This window comes from Haliotis cracherodii, unplaced genomic scaffold (genome assembly GCF_022045235.1).
Source record: "Haliotis cracherodii isolate W230 unplaced genomic scaffold, xgHalCrac1.p SCAF_7, whole genome shotgun sequence".
NCBI classification, from domain to species: domain Eukaryota; kingdom Metazoa; phylum Mollusca; class Gastropoda; order Lepetellida; family Haliotidae; genus Haliotis; species Haliotis cracherodii.
In genome coordinates, this window is record NW_027266330.1 from 61656737 (window position 1) to 61684174 (window position 27438).

Consider the following 27438-nt stretch of genomic DNA (forward strand, 5'->3'; position numbering starts at 1 on the left):
ATCTCACTACGCGAAACCTGTGTCAAAGTTTCCCACATAGAGATATGCTGTAGGTCGTCCCCTGCCCTCTCTACATACAGACCCGCTACACGGAAATGGGTCAACGTTTCACCTCAGCGAAAAAATGTATGAGGAAAGAGTTCGGATAGAGCTAGACTGGTACCCTGCGCTTCGCTTCCTAGCGGCTGCAGGCGACAAGCGCAATCGCTCTAAGACAGGCAAACTAGCCTAGGACAGAGCGTGCACGAAGAACACAAACGTGTTAAGTGTAATAATTTACAGTTAGAAATGTCTTAAGATATTTTCATAATAATTTATATAATTCGTATGTACGTATGTCATTATACATGTGGGAGACAAAGATAAAGTTTCTTTTAAATTTGTTTACAACTTTCCTAGTATTACTCATCCCAATGTACCTTTCTCAACCCCAAAACAAATAAAGGACCGCGATTCGCAATTAGCACTGACTTAAGATGTACGTGATTTACAGAGTCTAAAACTGGAGAAAGTGCGGCCTGAAGTACTCCAGGCAAAATGCCGACAAACAAACGCTCAGCATCTCAATCTCCGTGTGCTTTTCAATAGCGGTAAAGAATAAACATGGCGATAAAATATAATCGTTGTGGACTAATCGCGGGGGAATACAGTTTGATATATCCTATGTGAGACTATATTCCCCAGGGATAAGCCAACAACTCACGGAGCACAGTAATTCGATTATGGGTCTCACCGAGGCCCTCATACCGCGGATTACCGTGTAATGTACTGTATCAGATACACACAGCAGGAGACCATCACCACTCGACCCTTCCGTACTTACAAGACAGCTCGCCTTCAGTTGATAAATGATATAGGTGCAAAAAAACACGAACCCCCCAGTCGGTAAGCGTGGATTAAGTAACTGCCTGGCAATATCAGGCCGGGAGGCACCAGAAAAAGGTTTCAGATCAAGGATCCAGATATCTACCATATAATTCTGTTTATAGTCAAAGCACGATATGGCTGAAATATTGCCGATGTGACTCTAAACTTCTATTCACTCACTCGCTCACTTTTAGGCAAAGGTTGATCTAGAAATATAGGTTTTCACATGAAAGTGTGGATAAAAACGGCTATTTGTACCGTCATGCATATACATGGTATACATCTGGCTCGTAAATGACGTCTGATAACCGTATGCGTTAAAGGGACCGACCATTTTTTATCGAAACAAAATAATTGTTCCAGAACATTAGTGTTGAAAAAACAATTCCACAAAAAACTGCTTGTTGTTAGGTGTTTTTAAATGAAATATTTAGACCTGTGAAGATCCGGGGTAGAAAAAGTCTTTAGAAAACCTTGCCTGCCATAAAAGGCGACTATGCTTGTCGTAAGAGGCAGAATTGCATGGATCGATGCTCATGTTGTACATCACTGGATTGTCTGGTCCAGACACGATTATGTACAAACCTCCATCATATAGCTGGAACATTGCTGAGTGCGGCGTTAAACAACAAATAATTAGGCTCATAGGCTCAATAAAAAATAATAATCTGGTTTTGTGTCTGGAGCTGAAGTATTATCTAGTTTAACACTGCGTCAGATTGCATCGCGCTGATGGCTCGCTTCATCAAACAAAAGGCTCTCGATAGATCTTTTATAAGGAGACGCAGTGTCATTTTAAGAAAGCGTATAAACGACAGGTTTAATGTCATCCTTCTGCTTTTAAACATCAATGCACTTAAAAGTTGTAAACAGTACATTGATAATATCAGCAATGTTCGATGACGTCAGGGTACGTTGGCACACAATCAGGTCACCTGATCAATATAGCCGCTGCTTACGAAATGCATATATACTACGGTCCTTGGTACATATCCTAAGGTAATATTTTTTCTGTAAACTTTAAAATAACAATAAGTTACCTATTTGGTTTGTTGAGACATAATTAGGAGATTGTTGCGACGAATAAGGCTTTAATCACAGTTGATGAATATCATCTGAAATCCGACTTTAGAATTGTTTCCTTTTCTGTAATAGCTATTTGGTGTCTATATTTCACTTTTGAGCCTTCTCCTTCTACCATCATTTCAAAGAGCGTCATGCGCCTTTCGCTCAAAAGTTTGATCAGGGTTGGCATATTCGTTTATTTATTGTTTGTTTATTTGTTGTTTAACGCCGCACTCAGCAACATTCCAGCTATATGACGGCGGTCTGTAAATAATCGAGTCTAAACCAGACAATCCAGTGCTGAATATCATGAGCATCGATCCACGCAATTTGGATCGATGACATCCATCCACCAAGTCAGCGAGCCTGACCATCCGATCCCGTTAGTCGCCTTTTACGACAAGCATAGTCGCCTTTTACGGCAGGCATGGGTTGCTGAAGACCTATTCTACCCCGGATCGTCACGGGTCACACGATTAGGAGATTGTTGCGACGAATAAGGTTTTAATCACAGTCGGTGAATATCTTCTGAAATCTGACTTTGCAATTGTTTCCCTTTCTGTCATACACTAATTGGTGTCTACATTTCACTATTCTTTAGGTAATCTCGAGCCCTCTCCTACTAAGATTTCAAAGAGCGTCAAACGCATTTCGCTCAAAGGTTTGATCAGGGTTACCATATTCAATTCCTTCAAAAACCTTTCAAACGTTTATGGTAAATATGTGGACATTTCCAAATTTAGCGCATCAGTGATACAGATGATACCTGATGCAATTACCCTACCATATGTTCCTGTGATGTGTTTTCAGGTGAATATTTGACTTGCCTTTGCATGTGTTTGTGACGGGTTCAACCGGTGGGAAAGGTACACTGGCATTTTGACGAACACCTGGTATTATCAGTATTTGATATTAATCATAAACACATGCCTGAGACATCGTCGGAATCCTACAAAGGGTTTTGTCGCTGATTGATTTTTATGTGTCTTAAATCTGCTGAGGATGAATTTCCGACAATATTGATTATGGACTTTGCAAACAAACACTTCAAAGCTATAGATCTGACAGATTTGCTTTTCTGATTTCAATGATGTCGAAACCTCTTTATCAAAGCATTTAACATGCATGTTTGAATAAATTTATATTTTGAAGTTTAGGGGATTTCCGGTGTTGTGAAAAGTTCATTTGCTGCTCACGTGGCCCGTTCATTTGAGAATAAGCTTCAAAAAGTGACGTGTATTAAGTATAAACCTCACCTTTTGACGTGTATTCAATATTTGACCGGAACTACTTTTCATGGGGAATCCACGAGTCGAACACTTCTATGTTGTCCCCCCTGTGGGTTGACAATCTTCACGGGTCTTTCCTATATTGAGAGAATTCATCTATTCGTTGCATACAACGGCTCTATGTTTTTTTGTAGAATATGCATAGGAAGATTATCATAGCAAGAATTAGGGAATTGAAAATAGATACATTACAATGAGTTGGTAAATTCAACAGAAATTGTCAAAGTTTCCGTCCTGCGTGATGCCATGACTGACGCAATATCACGCAAAACGACAACGGAATTGTTCGGCATTTCTGACTATTTATCTTGGTTACAATGAAAAACATAACCACAAAAAACAATACGTAGATTGTCAGAATGTTTCTGATTACTTTCATGGCACATTTATGTTTGTACGACCCCTGAATCAACGAAAGTCTCGCATACTGATGTCAGTGGACAACGCCATATTGTAAATGTCGATCACCGGTTGTGATGTCATACGTCATATTTAATGAGGCCGCCACATTTTAAGTTTTCGTTTCACGGGCGCGCCTGTCAAAGGATTAAATAAAGTAGTAATATAGACCTTCTTATACATTATTAAAATGTTATTTATTAATTCCATGTATACATCACTTCTGATTTTAGAAGCCACCTGCAAATCGACAGCAGAATTATTTTCTTATGATGATAAATGAATGAATGAATGAATGAATGAATGAAAATCGACAGCAGAATTATTTTCTTATGATGAATGAATGAATGAATGAATGAATTAATTAATTAATTAATTAACGAATGAATTAATGAATGAATAATTGAATAAATAAATAAATGGTATTTATATTTTTATTTTTATTTCCATTTCGACCGACCTTGTGTAACAAAGCTGGAATAATTCCGTGAAACGCATCATTAAATAGTGCGGCCCAATTTCTTTGAGGTGATGGTCGGGTGGAAAAAGTTCATTTCTGATGTTCAGTTAAAGAAAGTAAGTCTCGTAGATTAACAATGAGCAGCGTTTTTGATTCATGGATTGGAACTACTTTGTTTTTGCGTAAGTGTGAAGAACATTCCCGCAACTGGGTCACATTCCAATGTATCCAGTAACGTAAATCTCCTAAAAGGTGCGTCACAAAAAATTGACATCATTTTAACCTCAAAATACGAATCTATAAGAAATGAACTTCATATTGTGTTGGTGTAGTGGAGTATGAACGCTTTGAACCGTGCAACCAACACAAAATGAACCTCATTTCTATCATAACTTTGTTTAACGCCGCTCTCAGCTGTATTCCAGATATATGACGGCGGCCTGTAACTAATCAAATTCAGGACCAGACAACCCAGTGGTTGATATTATGAGCAACGATCGACTAATATCGACTTTATGGTGCTAGCCCACTGAAATACCATGCCGAAGTTTAACATGAATACCAACCAGCCCTTCATTTCGAGCGCCAGGTAGGGTAACAACACGTACCATCTTTTGGTATGACGCGGCCGGGGATCGAACCCCAAATCTTTTGCCCTCGGGGCGGACGCTCTACCACTAGACCACGGAGGCGGTCCTACTAATATCGACTCAATAAAATCTCTGCGTGGTCACTCCATTTTGTTCCTTTCTTTCGTTTCATGTGACTGAAGTTTTTGTAGGGGTATGAATACCTTTCGGTTGTTATCTAATCTGATAGTCGATTACAAACAATGTGTACTAAAATAGCACCCAATTTGGTATTTGACCCGTGAAAATCCGGGGTAGAATAGGTCTTCAGCAACCCATGCTTGTCTTAAGAGGCGACTAACGGGATCGAGTGGCCAGGCTCGCTGACTTGGTTGATTCATGTCATCGTATCCCAACTGCGTGGATCGATGCTCATGATGTCAATCACTGGATTGGCTGGTCCAGACTCGATTTTTGACAGACCGCCATCATATAGCTGGAATATTCCTGAATGCGACGTTAAAAAAAAAAAAAGTTGGCAACTGTGTTCGGAAATAACTTCAGTAATTTCAAAAAGTGGAAACCTTTAAATAGCTGACTCCCATGTTAGCCAAGGAAACTTAGCACCAAGCGCCGACACAACTGACGTCAATACTGCAATACATCATGTCTCTTTGGACGTTGCCTGTCTCCACAGAGACAGAACATCAGTCTTCAACCATTGACGGAGACATTGACATGTTAATAAAATACGTTTTGTCGCACTGATATAACCCACTCAGAAGGACATTCAACTGGTTCTCTTCTCCTTTGGCCATTTGTTAGAATATGCTTACACAGCCCCGACAAAGTTCTGATACCAATCGTTATAAATAAGGTTTTGGAGAGTTGAAAGTTAGGATCTATCAATCTATCAACAAGTCTCGCATGCTGAAATGTCTGGTGGTTCTAAAGTATTTCACTAATTAAATTCTGTATTCATTGTTCAAGAATCAAATTGAGGCTGTTGAGCCCCATATCAATACGGTCGCAAGAAGTAAATTCAGTTGTCCTATTGCACAGTTTCGCTGTAGCTCAATTCTATTGAGACAGTGAGTGAGTGAGTTGGATTAAACGCCGCTTTTAACAACATTCTAGTAATATCACGGTGTGTCAGCTTAATGTGGGAGGAAAGTCCGAAGTGATGCAGGTCTTAGACGTTTACTTCGGTGAAACCCACGAGCACGGGTATGGTGCTGACAAACCTAGAAACATAATCTCGGCGAACCTGGATTCGAACCCACAATCATAGGTTTCTGGCATGTCCAAGGGACGTAACTCTGCACAGCGAATTGCGGTGCCTTAGACGACTGGGCAACCATTGCCCCAAGACAGGGACATATGTACACGTACCTAGAGAACAAAAACTATGCAAGGTTTGTAATCTGAGCTATGTTGAGACAGAGTACCATTTACTGCCAGTCTGCAATGTGTATAATATCTCCACCATATGTACCTTCTCCAGATATATATCTCCATCCATCACTAGGTAATTTATTTTATCATATAATGGGCAGGTTTCTCGACAGGATAAAGCCAACGGATAAAATCGATATCCGTTGGGGTCATATGCGGATAGAGATGCAAATATCAAAGGTCAAGTAGGACTACTTTCACTGTTTATAAACAAACATAGCGTCGCCCTCGTCATTCGGCGATCGAGTCAGAGATACAAATTCGGAATCTGTATAAACTACAGGGATAATTGCTATCATTATCAAAAGAACAGTCTAATATACTGAAAATCAGTGGCGAACTGTGACGTAGCTAAGGCATTTTATAAGTTTGGGCAACTTTGGAGATATGAATTTCGAAACAATTATGCGAGGGCACGAGGCCTAGCCACGCGGGATCAGTAGCCATATCTGTGCTTGTAGACCTCTGCGGCTTAAACCTTCTCCACAAATCAAAATAGTTGGATTTGGCCGAAATATGTATGAATTGTTACCTTGTTGCGTTTTGTCGCTGTGTGTACATCTGACTACACTTCTTAACGTTATGACAGGACAGACCGACTGTCAACAACGTCTGACCGTGGCCGTGACGTCTCATAGACTAGGGTTAGATCGAGTAGCTTCCCTTTGACCAAGGGCAGTTACTCTAGCGGACAGACCGATGGATTGCCGCGAAAGGCAATTAAAAACAACTGTTGTTTTGCGTATATGTTGCTTCGCCACTGTATAAGAAACAGATAAATATTAATGCTCGCATTCCAGGAAAACTCGCAATGTTTCGGTAATGTTTGTGAGAGTGGGAAAGCGATTTTAAAGCACAGAATTAAAGAATGACATTATATGATAAAGTAGTTATCACGCTTGTGTGTTTGGGGATGGTAAATATCCTGTATTAGGAATAAACACTATGTATTTAGCTCGCAAAGGCTCGCTTAATACAATGTTTATTCCTAATGCAGGATATTTACCATCCCCAAACACACTCGCGTGATAACCTCTATATACTCAGGTATACCTCAAATGAAAAAGTTATAAGAAATTTAGCTGCCTTTATCTACCATAGAATGAATGCAAGAAAGTTATATCATTATGATCTGCAAGCTCCAGGCAGTGTTATACTGAATAACCAGATATTTTTGTACTGTATAAGTTAATGCAGCATTGACCGATAGGCTACATCACTACGAAAGTAAGAACTAAATTGAATCGGTAGGGGGCTCCTCGCGATATTTGGATCCATATTTGAATAACTGAGGGAGTTTGTTATTGTCACAAATTGTCAATTCCTCGGAATGTCTACCATTAAAGTTCTGATTATCAGTGATCCGTTCATATAGTTTACACCGTTATTTGTCCCTTTAACGCCCCATGAATCTGTTCTGATTATTCTGCATCTTTGATGTTTTATTGACCATTCCTTTGATGTTGAAACCTTGATTGAAAGGCTTAGCTGTTCTCTGGAATGTATAAGTTCATTGTATTTAAACCGGAGCTGATCGTATGTTGTTCGACAAGAGGAAATTCACAATGGCAAAATCGAAATCATCCCTCTTGTAATATTAATACAGCTTGGTACAGAGGTTGGCATTATTTTGAATTGCTATACATAGATCAAGATAGTGAGTGAGTGAGTATGGTTTTACGCTGCTTTCTTAGCAATACTCCAGCAATATCACGGCGGGGGACACTAGAAATGGGCTTCACACATTGTACCCATGTCGGGAATCGAACCCGGGTCTTCGGCGTGACGAGCGAACGCTTTAACCACTAGGCTACCCGACCGCCCCAGATCAAGATAGGGGGCGTTGGGATAGCGTTGTTGTAAAAGTGTTTGCTCGTCACGTCGAAGATCGGGGTTCAATTCCCGACATGGGTACACTGTGTGAAGCCCATTTCTGGTGTCCCCCGCGGGGATATTGCTGGAGTATTGCTAATAGCGGCGTAAAACAATACTCACTTACTCCTGATAGGGCACTACATATACTATATCGGTTGTCTCTCTGATTTTCAATTCTGTTGGATGGATGAGATGAAGATATTCATCAATCTTGGCCTTGTTAATAAAATAAACAATTCGGTCGATCGTGAACTTCCTCTTATTGTTTGTTCATTTGTGGTAAATGACTAATAACCTTATTCACGATGGGCTTTCCTCCCACATCACAATCGTATAACTGATAGTTGTTTTCAGAAGATTGGGTGGGGGGGGGGGGGGGGGGAGGTGGTAGCCTAGTGATTAAAGCGTTCGCTCGTCACGCCGAAGACCCGGGTTCGATTCCCGACATGGGTACAATGTGTGAAGCCCATTTCTGGTGTCCCCCGACGTGATATTGCTGGAATATTGCTAAAAGCGGCGTAAAACCATACTCACTCACTCACTCACTCACACTCGTATAACTAAAATACTGTCCAAAGTGCCGTTAAATTACCTCACTCACTAACTCAGGATCACGTGTGCGAGGTATCACGATCATCGGCGTTAATATTAATACGACTGCTGACCCCTAGCCAAAGTGTGACTCAATATCAATTATTTCAAGATTTACTGTATTTGAAGCTTTGGTGAAACTGTCAGCATATCTGGTAAATAGTGCAGTAAATCACATCAGTGAATCCTGGTGACTGCAACGAATCAAGGCGTCTTCTCATAAAAAGGAAAACCCATTTCCGTGTGTTCCATACTAATTTAAAGAAATCACGTTTCAGAATACACGTGTTATCCATTCGCTGACATTCGTCCCATTCGCATGGTTTGTTTTAGGTAAACACTTAACTTGCCTTTGCATGTGTTTGTGACGGACGATACATTTTGGGCAGGATGCGCTCACCTGTTCGTGAACACATGGCATGTATTATTAGTATTAAATAGTGATTCATACATTTTCTCATGACAGAGTCTGAATTGTGCAATCGGCCCTGTTGGCAGAGATGTCTATTGCATATGGAAAGTTTTTCGTGTTTTATTTCGTAAAAGACACACCCTTTGTGAGACCCTCTCCATATTAGTGATACGATTTACAAGTACCAAGCCTATTATATGGTCTGAATCGTTTCCGGGATGAAAGTATGCCACACATCTCTAAGGAGGGACGCCACACACATCTTAGGAAAGATTCCGTTTCCAAACAGGACGGAAATAACACCCTTTCACACCTAAAAGACTTTGTAAGAAAGGTTGTCATGTTAATGACTTTAATCATGCCAGAGAATTAATGTCAGGGGAAATGCCATCTCCTGTGGTATTATCAACATCGAAACTACAATAGAAAGGGAAAAATCCCATGGTTACAACATCCATTTCACCCTTTGCATCAGTTCAAGGATGCAAGATCACATCACCAGGGACTCAGGATTAGCTCAAGCTATCGAACTGGCATTGCGGTCGTCGCCGGACTATTTATGGAGGTGATGCGTTAGGTTGGTCACAGACATAGCCATCTACCGCAATTTCATTAGGGACGTCATGTTTGTTATTGTGGGCAGGCGCGCCAGGTCATGAAATGCGGGATAAGACCTACTTTACATCATACGTGAGCGGAAACGCCGCCACCTGACTTAATGAAGTGGTGACGTTAAAGCAACGTTGCCATGTACCAGACGCTATCAGACGCAAATAGTTTGACTTTCCAGATGGTTACGCAGTGTTATTTCTTCAAATTAATTTCACTGCAGTCATTTCAAAGTTCTGTCCGTGGTCTTCATCCTAGAATTTTGAGCAAGCATGTTTGTTTATTTTGAATTAGTAACAAAACGTAACGCAATTAAACGGCAAATAGTTTGACTCTCCAGATGGTTAAGCAATGTTATTTTCTTCAAATTCATTTCACTCCCGTCATTTCAAAGTTCTTCTCCGTGATTGAAATTCTAGAGTTTGAGCACACGTGATGTTTGTGTATATTGAATTATTAACACAACCTGATCATTTCAATTTAGGACGTTACCTATAGATGCTGAATTATCAACACTACTTGACGCAAACAAACCGCAAAAAGTTTGACTTTGCAGATGGTTAAGCAGTGATATTTCTTCAAATTCATTTCACTCCCGTCATTTCAAAGTTATGTCCTTGGTTGAAATCCTAGAGTTTTGAGCACACATGATGTTTGTTTATATTGAATTATTAACACAACTTCATCATTTCAATTTAGAACGTTACCTATAGATGCTGTTAATCTGAAATGTCCCCCTTTGAGGCGAATGTCTCGATGTCAAGCATAATTTGACGGGTGTCATTGTAGGAAGTTGAACACCGTGAAACACTTTATCTTTGACGTCGTCAACTTGATTCTGTCAATGACCACAAAGTTTCAGCATATGTTCCCATGACTTTTGGGTAAACACTTGACTTGCATTTGCATGTGTTTGTGACGTGAGCCATATGTGGGGCAGGAAACGTTTACCTTTTCAGGAACACTTGGAATCATCACTATTTGATTGTTATTCATAAATATTTAAGTCGAATCGTACACTGGATGTCATGTGATTATAGAAATCAATTAGAGAGAGTGAGTGAGTTGGGGTTAACGCCGCTTTTAACAGTATTCCAGTTATATCACGGCGTGTCAGCTTAATGTGGGAGGAAAGCCCGAAGTGATGCAGATCTCAGGCGTTTACCACTTCGGTGAAACCCACGAGCACGGGTATGGTGCTGACAAATCTAGAAACATAATCGGGGCGAACCGGGATTCGAACCCACAATCATAGGTTTCTGGCTTGCCCAAAGGAACGCAACTCTGCACAGCGAATCGCGGCGCCTTAGACGACTGGGCCACCCGTGCCGCCGCCATCAATTAGAAGTTCCTTAACGGTGACATGACGGTTCAATTCAGGTGAGTTCGCATACTGACCCACACACCTATCACTCACACATACCCAAAAAACATCGTAGTATAATTATGGAATGATTGTTATTGCTTGAGACATTAAGCTTCTCTGGAGGTATACATTCTGATGTGAGGTAGAATGGTGTTTAACGTCGTGTTCAAGGGTTTCTACTTACATATAGACGTGCTTGCACGCGTGGGGACCGCTTGCACTGGTCCAATATAAATTCCGAAATTACACAAGCTCTTGGCGAGATCATAAAAAAAAGAACTATATTCTAGTTTTACTTTTATTTCCCATTTGTCCGCGGATCTGTAAACCAATAAATACATTATCACTAACGCAAGCATTGCCCACCATCCTTGGATGTTATTACGTCAATAGATACACAGGGTTATCTTGGGTAAACATATTGCGGCATTTACAAATCCTGCATCATCTGTCTAGGGCCAGAGAATCTTCATGACTGGACACGTTAGTACAATTGAGCACGAATATACAACGTCAATGCAAGAGATTAACCAGGCTCGATTATCCACCGAAACAAATTCCATCGGTCTAAAAGACAAATAGATTACTTGAAATCAGTGGTGACACTAGGTGTTATCGAAAAGAACAATGCAAGTTATTGTTCTATAAGCCTGTGCTCTCTGTAATGTTGATGATATGGAAGTTATTACTTTGTCAACGTTGACTAACTTACAATGGAATGGATGGTGGGTGGTTGGATCCTTTAAAGGTAACCTAATTTTCACGTTCTCCAAATTGTTCATTTCCTTGCAACAGTTAGGTTTTCTTACTTTCAATATTGAATGTTTTCCTTCACGTTTATATACCTTACTTGGAATTCATGTTTTATTCTTCGTCTGTTATTGTTGATTAGAAATTATTTACTCTTCATTATCTTCATTCAAACTGTGGCAAAAACTTCTTGTTCGATGCACAGCACGAAAAGGGCAATTTTGGGACGGAAACGTAATCTGAAGGAAATCAATTTCGAAAGAGAATTTAAACTGCTGGCACGCAGGGGGATATCTTTCCCCAGATAAGCCACTTCAGTTTGAATACTAATAAGGTGCTTCTAGCATTGTGTTGCGGACAGAGGCACTGTACCATGTGACATATCTACACAGCCTCCAGGCATTGTCCTTCACACATATTGTCATTAGGAAGCCCTGTTCAAATTTCACCGATGCTTTGAAAAACATTGTAAAAATTGTATCATATAAGAATATCTCTTGAAGACTCTCGTAACTGTTTCATAATTATAAATAGAAAAGATGGTCATGGAGCTCAATTTTTCAAAATGTTGCAAAAAATATATGTTTTCTTTCGAATTAGTTTTTTCAACTTTGCTTGGTTGGTTGGTTTGTTGTTTAACGCCGCACTCAGCAATATTCCAGCTATATGACGGCGGTCTGTACCAGACAATCCGGTGATTAATATCGTGAGCATCGATCCACGCAATTTGGATCAATGACATGCATCAACCAAGTCAGCGAGCCTGACCACCCGATTCCGTAAGTCGCTTCTTACGACAAGCATAGTCGCCTTTTTCGACATGCATGCTTTTTAACTTTGCAAAAAATATGATATAATACAGTTGAAGGAAACATACAGTTTAGTCACCGAGGAGGGTTCCGTGTCTTTCTGGCTTTACAGCAATGGATTCATGGTGTATCTATTAATGGAATCGAACCTGATCTGCGCCTGAACGAGCTAATACTTTAACCACTAGGCTATCTAACCGCTCCTTTATTTCAATACGAATTAACACAGTATCGCAAAGCATTAGTTCCCGAATTTATTCCTAATGTCCAAAGTTATTTATATTCTTAATACTTAATTAACATTTTTCATCAGACGTGAATCGTTCATGTTACGAATTGCTATTGAGCAATCTTGCATGATACATGATATTTCGTGGTGGCGATGTTGTGCAAGGGATGTGGGTGAAGGTTGTCACTGAATTCATAATCACGAAACCAGAAGCATTTAATTTGGAAACCAATAGGCCTCCGAGCCATCGTTGAAACATTGAAATTACATCTTCTATCAGGCAACCTATGTGTAGTTGGCGTATATTTGACTATTATTATATTTTCCCTTAAGCTCACAGAAATTATGTACGGTAATATTAAGCTCTTCTCTTGATGTCTTAATTGAGTTTGGAAACTTGAGACAACTTCTTAAACAAATATCTTCTTCATCAAGAAAATTAATATCCAGTCAGTCAGTATTACAAACTGAAACAAGATCACGAAATACAAATTATCCTAATCTGCATAGCCAAAGGGTTCGTATTCATCAAATTCTTACACAAAATTGACTTAACCGAACACACGAAGTTTAAATTAAAAAATACCAGCTACGCGACATAACCGTTTGTCACTGGATTGGTGCGAAGTGCGAAACGCTGGTTCGGAGTCGCGTTCAAGATTATGTCACATACACATATATTCGTCACTTAATTGGTAGGTTCCTCGGTAGGAAGTAGGGCCTACTTTCAGTGTTTGCAAACATGGTGTTGCCCGAGTTATTCGGCCATTAAGTCAGAATTAACCATCGGGAATTTGGAGAAACTACTGGGATAATTGCTGTCAATATCAAGAGAATAGTCTGATATGCTGTAAGTCAGTGTCTAACTGTGACGTAGCTGAGGCACTTGACAAGTTTTGGAAACTTTGAAGATATGAATGGCGAAACAATGTAACGGGGCTACATGTCCAGCGGTATCAGATTCCTTATCTGTGCTTGTAGACCTCTGCGGCTTGCAAACATTCCCAAAATAGGAACCATATTGAATTTTGGCACTATTAGACTGACACATCACTTACCTTCTGACTTGTTTGTTGTTTAACGCTGCACTCAGCAATATTCCAGCTATATGACGGCGGTCTGTACATAATCGAGTCTGGACCAGACAAGGTAGTGATTGATATCATGATTATTGATCCAAGCAAATGGGATACGATGACATGCATCAACCAAGTCAGCGAGCCTGACCACCCGATTCCGTTAGTCGCCTCTTACGACAAGCACAGTCGCCTTTCATGGCAAACATGGGTTGCTGAAGACCTATTCTACCCCTGATCTTCACGGGTCTCATTTGCATAAGGACATCACATTCATTTGTATATGTGAATGTGACGTCCCTCACATGCGCACATATGTGGACGTATACACGTGCATTAGGTGCTAATTTTCCATGTTGTGAGATTTGTGTGTGATATGAGATCGCGTTATGATGCTACGCTCCTAATGTATCGCGGCCTATCTCACTAATGCCCATAGTACAGTCCATAGTTCCCTTATTTTATGTCGGTAGTACTATTGGTAAACCGAAATTATATCGACCCAGACGTTATCGTTGAGTAACAAGTGTAATATGCCAAAGTTCATTGGTAGTACATTATTGAATGCCCATATGTCGTGCGGATCAGACTGCACCGTCCAGTAAGTTCAAACATTCATCCTGATTTTTGTTGGTTTGCCAGCTCTATATTCACACACTAAGCTGACACTCTCTGACAGAAATTAAACTCAAATCTGTTGAAATAAACACACTTCAAAATGTTAAAGTTCAAATAAAATGGAATTTTAAGTTTCTTATATAACCGTGTGCGTTGCTTGATTCATATTTAATGTTGTAATCTATATAATTGTAAAACACAACGACCCTTGTCGTTTGCGGGCACCACAGAGAGTGCAATTCAATTTGAAAAACATTACTCTTCGATTTTTGATACCTTTCTTCCGCCACTGTTACTTGCCTTCGGGAACTGTATTATGAAAAAAATATTATCGCTTAAAACATATTGGAATGTTTAATGCAGTCCACTTCAGAATACGTGAAATAAAAGCGACAAATCCATTTTCATTATGATAAGAAATCTGCCGATTCTCACAGGCAAATGTCTCTGAATCACTATGAAATAGTGATGATAACAAGTGTTCCCCAAAAGGTGTGCATATCCGGCCCCACCAGTGATACAAACACGTGCAAAGGCAAGTAAATTGTTCACCTAAAAAGCGAAGGGACATATGGTATAACCTTGGTGCAACCCTGATAAAAAAAAAAACAAAAAAACTTTGAGTAAGTAAAAACTATGACGGTCTTGTTTGAAACACCCGATTTGACGGCCTCATCACCGCGGCAGCTAATATTCATATGAAAGTCCTTTTTAAGTCATTGTCGGTAGGCATATTTAAATATTTATATCTACAATTATAGGTTCCAAAAAGCAATGATGTGGTTACTACAACATTCAAAGGATGTGTGGTAATACATTCGTGCAAAAAAATACGATGACTTCAACTTTCCAATAGTCAGCTTCCCCTTCATGTCGAGTAATATTCCCACAGCTCCGGCCTTTGGTGTTTCCATTTCACAACTTTTGAGGTACAATCGAGCATGCTCTTTCTACCACGATTTCAAAAAGCCCAATACGACTCTTGCTGAGTTGTTTGATGAAGGTTACAACATTAAAGGCATCAGTAAAGCTTCAAAAATGTTTTTTGAAAGCTATGTGGAGGCTATTTCCCAATTTGATGCATCAGTGACAAAACATTGTGTCCGAAATGCAATTCCCTATTTTGACTTGTACCATACGTTTTTTTAGCTGTACAATTGACTTGCCCGTGCATGTGTTTCTGACGGGTGTAACCGATGGGGCAGGATTCGCTCACCATTTCGCTAACACCTGGTATCACCACTATTTGATGTGATTCACAAACACATACTTATGATAAAGTCGGAATAGTGCAGTCGTTTGTGCTTTTGGTAGAGATTTCTGTACATGGAAAGGGATTGTCGCATTTATTTCTATTAACATGTCTGGTCTCAATGAAGACATGCATGTACATCGTGAAGACATACACGCACATTGTGAAGACACACATGTGCATTGTAAAGACATAAATGTACATTCTGAAGACACACATGTACATTGTAAAGACATACATGTACATCGTGAAGACACATGTTCATTATATATGAAGGCACACGTACATCGTAAACACATACATGTACACAGTGAAGACATACATGTACATTGTAAAGACACACATGTACATTGTGAAGACACACATGTACATCGTGAAGACACACATATACATTGTGAAGACATACATGTACATCGTGAAGACACACATGTACATCGTGAAGACATACATGTACATTGTAAAGACACACATGTACATTGTGAAGACACACATGTACATTGTAAAGACACACATGTACATTGTGAAAACATACATGTACATCGTGAAGACACACATGTACATTGTGAAGACATACATGTACATCGAGAAGACACATGTCCATTATGAAGACCCACATGTCCATCGTGAAGACATACATGCTCATTATGAAGGCACACGTACATCGTGAAGACAAACATGTACATTATCAATACACATGCACATTGTGAAGACACATGTTCATTATGAAGACACACATGTACACCGTGAAGACACACATGTTCATTATGAAGTCACACCGGTACATTGTGGAGACACACGTACATTATGAAGACACACATGTACATTGTGAAATGGACTACGATTTGAGCATAGTAATTGTAATGTACAGGTGATATTAAGCCGATTTTATAGGGATAGCCCGAGATACCATGCCGCAGTTTTAACATAAAACCACCGCTCAGACACAATATACTGACTCCGAGACGACCAGTCAGGGTAACAAAAAGTACCATATCTTTTAACGTCTTTGGGATTATGAAAAGGGTTTTATAGCTTTTATTTACAACGGCAAAGTGCCACCTTTCCTATTTATTTATCATCGTGTTCTCGAAACTCCCATAGACCAAGCTGTCTTACCTGCCACGTGTTCACTGATGGCGAAATACCCTGGTTTAAGAGTTCTTACACTTTACACTGTACATGTTAACGTTTTACTTACCGACACCGACGACGAGTGCCTGCTATCTGATTATTTACTTACTGATGGCGGTTGAATGAATGAGTACTCTTTATGACTTCATGACAACGTTAACTCACTTCTTTACTGCATACTGTGACATACCTTCACTTAGTAAGTCATAGCAAAATATAGAATAACCTATTAATTCTTCCAACCACGGTAATAGATGGGCTGGTGATGCAGGAACGTATGCTCTTTCACTTACAACTGTTAACATACTTTTCGTTAAGTGGTAATTTCTACATTCATAACAGCATGTAACTCAATCTAACAACAGCAGGGTTGATGGAGGAATGAGCCAATGTGTCACATCATGTACAATACTGAACAACGTGCGAAGCTTGATGTCACATCTCCTGTCATCGCATTCTCACAATAATTCACACAAGACGGCTAGTTTGTCGCTAGCATAAACAACAGGCAGATCTAGATTCCCTATCATGCGCGTTAACATTCATTGCTAATTCCCTCGAAAGCAGCTGTTGGCAAATCTAAAACAGTATTGGTGATTTGGTGTTTAAAATTAGTGTTCGACTTTCTCTCCATGTGACCAGATTCAATGACGCACGTGGGGAAATGGTTGAGGCACCTCTTGGTTTTCACCTAGTGTCATATCGTTGGAATATTGCAAAATGTGGCGTAAAAAACTCGCTACGTCATCAACGTCATGTACTTTCAATCCATCGGTTGGGTGTTCTTTTTATGAAATTAGGCCCCATTGCATATAACACCTATTAACATTGAGTATTCATTGCTTATTCTTCGCGAACAGCTGTTCTCTGATGAAGACTTCAGAGTGAGCATATTGGTTTCGCTTTCGCGGCAGATGGGCAGTTGGAGGGCCAAGTGGATAAAGCCTATCCTGGTCACGTCGGATGCTGGGATCTTTACAATTGAGTGAGTGAGTGAGTCGGGTTTAACGCCGCTTTTAACAGTTATAGCACGGCGTGTCAGCTTATTGTTGGAGGAAAGCCCCAAGTGATGCAGGTCTCAGACGTTTACCACTTCGGTGAAACCCACGAGTAGGGTATGGTGCTGACAAACCTAGAAACATAATCGGGGCAAAACGGGATTCGAACCCGCAATCATAGGTTTCTGGCGTGCCCAAAGGACACACCTCTGTACAGCGAATCGCGGCGCCTTAGACGACTGGGCCACCCGTGCCACCGGATCTTCATAACATGACCACTAGGATCGTTCTGTGTATTTTCTAAACATGACAAGCGAATACGCTTAAACAAAATGGAAACCATCACACGTCCAGAATCTAGACTTGGTCGAGTCTCATTCCGTTGAGTTCTAAAGTCCAGTATTTCATGAAATAATCCAAGGATTTGAGTTACTATGTGGAGGACACTGAAGCAGGTCGAAGAAGATAATCGTGATTAGGAACAGTTTTGGATTCGAACCGACAATAGACACAAGTAAGGGATATAACACTTACTAGGCCCATCGAATTATTAAGACCAAGGGTAAATCTGTGCCAGGTTTATAATGAGAAATGCATGTGAAAATTATATATCTTACTTTGACTGGTACCATAGGTGAATGTTCCCGTGCTGTGAAACTCACACTAGATAATATCACGACTCTTTGACACTCTGATATTTACCGGACAAACAGACATAGGTACAATGTGTGATGCCCATTGCTGGTGTCCCCCGCCCTGATATTGCTGGAATATTGCTAAAAGCGCGTTAAACCATACTCACTCACTCACTCACTCACCGGACAAACGAGATAGTGAGGTGAGTTTTATGTGGTCTTCAAGGTTATTATCCCTTCATGGCGACGTGACTGCAAGCGTGTGTGTTTGTGTGTGTGCTTGTTCGTGCGTGCATGCGTGCGTGCGTGTCTGTCTGTCTGTTTGGGTGTCTGTTTGTACTAGTTCGGACAAATGCCTATTCCAAAATGTCAGCCCACCGAGATACCATGCCGCAGTTTAACATAAATACCCCACTCAGACACAGTATACTGACTCCGAGCTGACCAGTCCTTGTTTTAGCCCCGAGCGCCAGACAGGGTAACAACAGGTACCATCTTTTAACGTCTTTTGGTATGAAGCGGCCGGGGATCGAACCCCCGACTTTCCGCTGATATAAGATATTACATCACTAGACATGATGATTTACCTTTTATATTGTGTTTCCTGTTAAACTAGGCATTCTTTTGTATGCAGAGATAAAGATTACCGAGTGCATCTTCTGTTCGACTAATTCGGAAATAGAACGGGTTTTTTTCAGATCTACCGGTGATTCTGTTAAATACCCAACAATATAACTTTACAAAAGAATTACGCTATGATCAGAATATATTGAATTTGAAACTACTAATATATCAGGAATAATATATTCACATGTCGTGTTATTTTAGTTCCAGCTCTTAATATATATAATGATGACCATAAGTGCAGCACTTTGGTACAGCTGATTGCTGATTGACGGATCCTTTTTACCTATCGAACAGTTTGGCTAGTCACCGTCTTGCTATTTCGATCACGAAAACAATGTGTTTGCATATGACTGCCAAATTAGAACAAATATCTTTTTTAAAGAGTCAAAGAGGTGCATGTATTATATACATGTATTATACATGAATCCCCTCTGTGTCAACTAGGGGGCACGGGTGGCCCAGTCGTCTAAGGCGCGCGATTCGTTGTGCAGAGCTGCGTCCCTTGGGCACGCCAGAAACCTATGATTGTGGGTTCGAAGCCTGGTTCGTCCCGATTATGTTTCTAGGTTTGTCAGCACCATACCCGGGCTCGTGGGTTTCACCGAATTTGTAAACGTCTGAGACCTGCGTCACTTCGGGCTTTCCTCCCACATTAAGCTGACACGCCGCGATATGACTGGAATACTGTAACATTAAAAGCGGCGTTAAACCAACTCACTCACTCACTCTGTGTCAACTAACGTTCGTTTCAAGGCGTCAATAGCAGTAACCTGATCTTTGCCTCAAATAACGGTGAGATTGTGCGATCTGCCGATCAGACATAAGTCCAGGTGTATAATTAACATTTCGTATAACTAGATTCTGTAATAAGAGGGTTAAATTAACACTGTCATCACACGATAACCGTCCCTTTGATGCTCTATACGTGGTGATGAAGTACAAACATCGTCAAGCGCGGACGCTGTCCAGTAAGTGGGACACAATCGTATGTATTTTGCACAGCTGTCCGGATACGAAACCAGATTTCCGGATAAATGAAGCATTTTATGTAGCATACATTTCGTTTCGCCAGAAAATCCAGTGAATGACATCATGACCATCGATCCATGCATTTGGGGCATCGATGACATGCATCAACCAAGTCAGCGAGCCTGACCACCCGATCCAGTTTGTCGCCTCTTACGACAAGCATAGACACCTCTTATGGCCAGCATGGTTTGCTGAAGACCTATTCTACCCCTGATCTTCACGGTTGATAATTCTACTGGAATAAAATATGAAGCAGTAATACCTTTAGTCGGTTCACGTGTATGCCACACACAGCGACCCCATAATGACGGCCGAACAATTAGAGCACTGTTAACATCCTTGTGCTCTATTCCCTTTTTATCACGCTGTGGTGACATTTCGATAACAAGTAATTATGACAATTATCCCATTACCAAAACAATACACTTGGTAGGGCGGTTTGTTAGGATATTAATTCGTTCATTGATAATATCACGAAGTGATTATGTGAGTTGTGGTAATATCTTACCCTTTTAGAAACGTTTGTTTGTCAGTGAGCCTGACAACCCGATCCCGTTAGTCGCAAGTACAGTCGCCTTATACGGCAAGCATGGGTCACTGAAGACCTATTCTATATAACCCATATCTTCATTGGTTTAGCGACGATTGAGAAAATATACGAACAGTTATATTCCTATAACAAATCTGCTATGACTATAAAACGTCAACGCTAGGGATCTGTAGAAATCAGTCTCGATTTCATATGGTGCTGCCATACCACGGATCTCACATTGTAGAGAATTTAAAGATCAGTTTACCAGCATCATAAGCATTTTGTCCTCTCATACATATTCCCCCTAGTGATTCCGACCTGTGAAGATCTGGGATAGAATAGGTCTTTAGAACACATGCTTGCCGTCAAAGGTGACTATGCTTGTCGTAAGAGGCGAATAACGGGATCGGGTAGTCAAGCTCGCTGACTTGGTTGATGCATGTCATCGTATCCAGAGTTGATCGATGCCCATGATGTCAATCACTGGATTGTCTGGTCCAGACTCGAATATTTACAGACCGCTGTCATATAGCTGGAATGTTGCTGACTGCGGCGTCAAACAATATTCTGTCATTTACACATAACATTTTCTTTTCTCAAAAGCCGGTTTGTAAAATATACGACTTAGAGCTAAAAACAAGGACTGGTCGGGTCGGAGTCAGTATACAGTGTATGAGTGGGGTAGTCATGATAAACTGCGGCATGGTATCTCAGTGGGCTAGCACTATAAATCGGCATCAGTCCGGACCAGTACAAGCAGCCACACACACACACACACACACACACACACACACACACACACGTGCATGCACGTCGCTTTATTAGTGAAATAATCTTGGACGCGACGTTCAACCCCATTTCACCTCAGAGCAAATTTCTACTCGTCCTTATGATACCTTAAATATTTGGCAGTTTGGCAAGGAATATAGGACTAGTTCCATTTTCTAACGCTCCTTGCATCCGTATACCGTGGGTCTGGTTTAATCAACACCAGAGAGTAATCGAATATCTAAAGGAACATATTCAATCGGGCGTAAAAGATACAATAGTGGTGCACAGTGCATCGATGAATCACAGAGAATCGCGAAGAGGGCGAGCATGTATCGCTAAGACCCTCCACCCACCGTTTCAAGAAAAAGTAAGTGCCATAACGTATGGAGCTGTCCATGTGAGGCATATCATGGGAAAGCATCGCGCATCACATTGACCAGCGACAATGTCATCGTAGGCGGTGTCGTAAGTAGATTGATTTGTCGAGACATACCTTTAACAAATCGTTCACCAGCAATTGCAAAAGAAGTAATTGTGTATCGCTTTATTCAGCGGAATTTCAAACCTGACAAATATCTGGCCTTTTCATGGTGGATCAATACTCTAGTTAATTGTGGCATTTGTTTGTAGTCCTGAGATGAAATATTGATTATATCGTGGAAAACAGCAGTAATATATTGTCCTAAGTAATATCAAAGTTTTATAAATATTTGACAAATTTGTATCCCAATTTGATCGGAAAATTTCGTTGGTGATTTTCTCTACGTTTTGTTGGCGGAAGGTATTACAGCCATCGCATGGTGACTCTCCTTGACTTTTTTATAATTAGAAAGCCGTAAAAGGTATCCTTTTAGTCAGTGTTACCGAGTGACAATTACACCGACATGATATAGTATCCATCACATTATACAGCTGCGTGTAGACGAACCAAGTGCTATATATCAAGAACCGACTGTCAGCGATCGCTCAACTTTACCAAGTCTCGAAGGAAACCATGCTGTGTGCTTTAAAGCTTTGTTTCACGATAATTAATTTAACCTTAAGTGACAGTCACAATTGAGGCGGCCCACCGTCTTGCAGACGCACTTAACACCATGTTAATATACTTGTGATCTGATGAAATAACAAAAGAGGAATTGACCACCTAAATTATTCGAACCTATGAAATATAATTGAAAGTCATAGGGGCGCGGGTGGCCCAGTCGTCTTAGGCGCCGCGATTCGCTGTGCAGAGTTGCGTCCCTTGGCCACGCCAGAAACCTATGATTGTGGGTTCGAAGCCCGGTTCTCCCCGATCATGTTTCTAGGTTTGTCAGCACCATACCCGTGCTCGTAGGTTTCACCGACGTGGTAAGCGTCTGAGACCTGCATCACTTCGGGCTTTCCTCCCACATTAAGCTGACACGCCGTGATATAACTGGAATAATGTTAAAAGCGGCGTTAAATCCAACTCACTCACTCATTTGAAAAGCAGATGAAACGACGAGGAACAAAAAACATAAGTAGCATTGTGGTGATAAAGCTGTCTCTTGTAGCTCTCACGTAACTGTACTTTGTCCCGATTCTTTACAATTACAAGTCTATGTATTTGCAACTTTCCAGTCCACTTTTAAAGTTTTTGTGGGGATTTTTCCATGTTCTTATTCAAAAGTCACACAACTAAACGTGGTGAAAACGCAAAAACGCATGAAACTTTTACAAAAATCTCCCACAAATTACAAGTTTGTTAAGATGTCAATTCTGTATCATTAATGCCAGGTTTCTTAAACCTACACCTGGGAACATCGGTCTCCGTGGTTTCCGATAGGTTTCCCGAAAACAGAAATGCGACTTTTCATGCTTTGATAAATGCCATGACCCGGAACATGAATACTGGTGGCTATTGTGCACCATCAGAGTCACGTCAAGGCAGCCCCCTGTCCCAGGAACATACAGATAAGTGACTATAGTACACCATCAGCATGGCGTCAAGGCTGTCTGCCCTGTCCCAGGAACATACAGATAAGTGACTATAGTACACCATCAGCATGGCGTCAAGGCTGCCTGCCCTGTCCCAGGAACATACAGATTAGTGGCTATAGTACACCATAAGCATGGCGTCAAGGCTGCCTAACCAGTCCCAGGAACATACAGATTAGTGTCTATAGTACACCATCAGTATGACGTCAAGGCTGTCTGCCCTGTCCCAGGAACATACAGATTAGTGGCTATAGTACACCATCAGCATGGCGTCAAGGCTGCCTGCCCTGTCCCAGGAACAAACAGATTAGTGGCTATAGTACACCATCAGTATGGCGTCAAGGCCGCCTCCACTGTCCCAGAAACATACAGATTAGTGGCTATAGTACACCATCAGTATGACGTCAAGGCAGCCTACCCTGTCCCAGGAACAGATTAGTGACTATAGTACACCATCAGTATAGCGTCAAGGCTGCCTACCCTGTCCCAGGAACAGATTAGTGACTATAGTATACAATCAGCATGACGTCAAGGCTGCCTGCCCTGTCCAAGGAACAGATTAGTGACTATAGTATACCATCAGCATGACGTCAAGGCTGCCTACCCTGTCCCAGGAACAGATTAGTGACTATAGTATACCATCAGCATGACGTCAAGGCTGCCTACCCTGTCCCAGGAACATACAGATTAGTGACTATAGTACACCATCAGCATGACGTCAAGGCTGTCTGCCCTGTTCCAGGAACATACAGATAAGTGACTATAGTACACAATCAGAATGACGTCAATGCTGCCTGCACTGTCCCAGGAACATACAGATTAGTGACTATAGTACACCATCAGCATGACTTCAAGGCTGCCTACCCTGTCCCAGGAACAGATTAGTGACTATATTACACAATCAGAATGACGTCAAGGCTGCCCCCTGTCCCAGGAACATACAGATTAGTGACTATAGTGCACCATCAGCATGACGTCAAGGCTGTCTGCCCTGTCCCAGGAACATACAGATAAGTGACTATAGTACACAATCAGTATGACGTCAAGGCTGCCGGCCCTGTCTCTGGTACATGTACATTCGAATCCTGTTATTAATAGCATAGCAATTGCAAATAATACGAAGCATGTGATATGGAAGTTTGGCGGCCAGTCTGCCTTTTTCCAACATCATTTTGAAACATCTGACATAAAAACACAGATTTACATATGTTTTTCGAATTCAGCTTGTAACCGCATCTCGTTGGCCATCGATTCACGATGTGCAATTTGGTGTAAATTTCGTTAACCAGAACATTTTGCCTTCAGAACCTATGGTAAAATCTACATTCATACAACATTATTATTTCATATTCATAATTTATTAACTTCGGAACATATTCATCCAACGATTTCGACGAGAGCAGTACAGTCGGGATTTAAATGTTTGTCATGTCAATCCAAAGCAATCACCCCAATGATTCAGTATAGGCCTGGGATGAATCCATATTTACTACCCGGGCACTTGACACCCTATTACCCGGCCCTACCCGAATACCCGCTATAGGTCTCAAGAGTTGGTACCATGTCCGAATGGGAATTGTTTTTCCGCAGCTCTGGCAAAAACTATTTAGATACATATATAAAACGATCTGATCATGCATACACTGCAGTTGATAGGCGCTTTATCCTTACTCGAACATATAAAAGTAAAAAATGTGAACATTAGCTATACTTGTAGTGTAACCATAGAGTTTTAATGTTAATGTCATTACAGTATATCACGTGACAAAAACGGGCCTGTGTAGTCATGTGGGTACCCAGGGAACTACTCATGTTTGTAAAGATCCGGTGGCACGGGTGGCCAAGTCGTCTAAGGCGCCGCGATTCGCTTTGCAGAGTTGCGTCTCTTGGGCACGCCAGAAACCTATGATTGTGGGTTCGAAGCCCAGTTCGCCCCGATTATGTTTCTAGGTGTGTCAGTACCATACCCGTGCTCGTTGGTTTCACCGAAGTGGTGAACGTCTGAGACCGGTCATCACTTCTGGCTTTCCTTCCACATTAAGCTGACACGCCGCGATATAACTGGAATACTGTTAAAAGCCGCGTTAAACCCAACCCACTCACTCCCCTACTCAGGACCCACCCGACCCGAGTACCCGAGTTACCCGTCCCAGCCCTAAATCCAGTACACTGTTTACAGAGGGAGTTTCTGTTATGAAAAAACCTGACCTGCTTCACAACATACCGTACACTGTTTACAGAGGGAGTTTCTGTAATGAAAAACCTGACCTGCTTCACAATATACCGTACACTGTTTACAGAGGGAGTTTCTGTTATAAAAAACCTGACCTGCTTCACAACATACCGTACACTGTTTACAGAGGGAGTTTCTGTAATGAAAAAACTGACCTGCTTCACAATATACCGTACACTGTTTACAGAGGGAGTTTCTGTTTTGAAAAACCTGACCTGCTTCACAATGTGCCGTCCTGATTAACCTCAAAATTTTCATCAGTGTCACCTTCTTTGTCAGCTCGAACATTGTCAGATCGATAAATCGCTTAAGACAATGTATATGTAAGTCCCTGGAGAATCCACACAGTCACGTATATCGACGTCGATGTTTGTACCTCTGTTAGTTATGATAACTCAATGTTATATCTTTGGAATGTGACAATGCATATATTCCACATTACGATCACAATACAGGTGCAAACATTATCGAAACCTCTGCAACTACACGTACTTATAACAATGAATTGATAGCAAACGTTCCTTACCATGTGCACCGAATTACAAAACATGTTTCAAGCACAGTTTCTACCATTTAGAAGACTGAGAATAAGTTGACCCAACTTATTCTATACCCCCTTCCACAGAACCGTTCCTCCAACAAATCTCCGGTGTAATAAGTATTTACGGTCTTCTCGTGATCAGGGATTTGGTAAAAAGTATTGATACAAAACATTTCATTTCTTGCCAAAAGGCAGATTAAGTAAACATCACTTTCGGATTTGGCTTTAATGGAGATATATTGCAGTTGGAGCATTTTTATGGCGTTACTATTAACTGACAATTTGCACATTTCAGTCTTAATATACGACGATTGCATGCGCTGGTGGGACAGGATACGCTTACCTGTTCGCAAACACCTGGTATCATTACTATTTGATAGTGATTTATAAACATACGCGCATGATACAGTCGGAATTGACTGCTTTTAGCAGATATTTCTTGTGATAATTGAAATGCTTTGTCGCCCCTTTTGATACTATTGAACTAAGCTAAAGTTGGTTTCTGGATGAAGAAACAATGTTATTCATGAAGTCACAGTTCCGCCCTGTCGCTATAAGGGTGCACTGTTTTACATGTACATTTTTAAGTATCATTTCTTTACGGTGAAACACAGTTACATTCCTACCTGTATTATAGGAGTAATGCAGAGTTTTGCCAACCGCCCTGTCTCCGTGGTTATTCTGCTGCAATTGACTGGTCGCAGAACCCACACACTTACAGATCAATACCAGCGCTCTCGGCATGCTTACACTACCTTACTATACCGCGGGAACCCTTCCTCGTTATAGCGTCTAGTACCAGTCAACATGAGGCGGTATCTTCAGTTTATTTCTGATATCTGTTTCTGTCAGTCTTTTTATATCCAAATGTACACCATTTCTTCAAATACGGGCCAGTTTACGTTGCAAAAAAGGATCTACTTTAAACTGGAACTCATATATTTTAGTAGTGAGTCTGTGTTTGTTTGTTTGTTGTTTAATGCTACACTCAGGAATATTTCTGGCTATATCTAATTAATCGAGTATGGACAAAGACGATCCAGTGATTGATATCATGAACATCTATCCACGTAATTGGGATACGATGACATGCAATCAAGTCTAACAATCCATTTAGATGCCCATTTCCGACAAGCGTAAGTTGTTCTATATTCATACTAGGAATCCCAACGTGTGTAGTGTCACTTGTTTTACGCCGCAGTCGACAGTGTCTCAACGACGGTAGCCTGTGAAGCGTCTTGCACTGATATGCCCAATAGCAGAGACGCCAGGGGGTCTCCCAATGTAACCA

General features: G+C 40.9%; 1 protein-coding gene across 3 annotated transcripts in view; it reads right to left on the reverse strand.

Annotated features, from left to right (window-relative positions):
• Positions 1–27438, reverse strand: part of LOC139447652 (neuromedin-U receptor 2-like) — a 100573-nt gene that overhangs the window by 5864 nt on the left and 67271 nt on the right. The window contains exon 1 of one of the 3 annotated variants that reach the window (XM_071229079.1): positions 26774–26825. The exons of the other annotated variants lie outside the window; for them this stretch is intronic. The gene's annotated coding sequence lies outside the window, so the exon portion shown is untranslated. Of the gene's footprint in view, positions 1–26773; positions 26826–27438 lie in introns of those variants that run through there. 3 annotated transcript variants of the gene reach the window in all.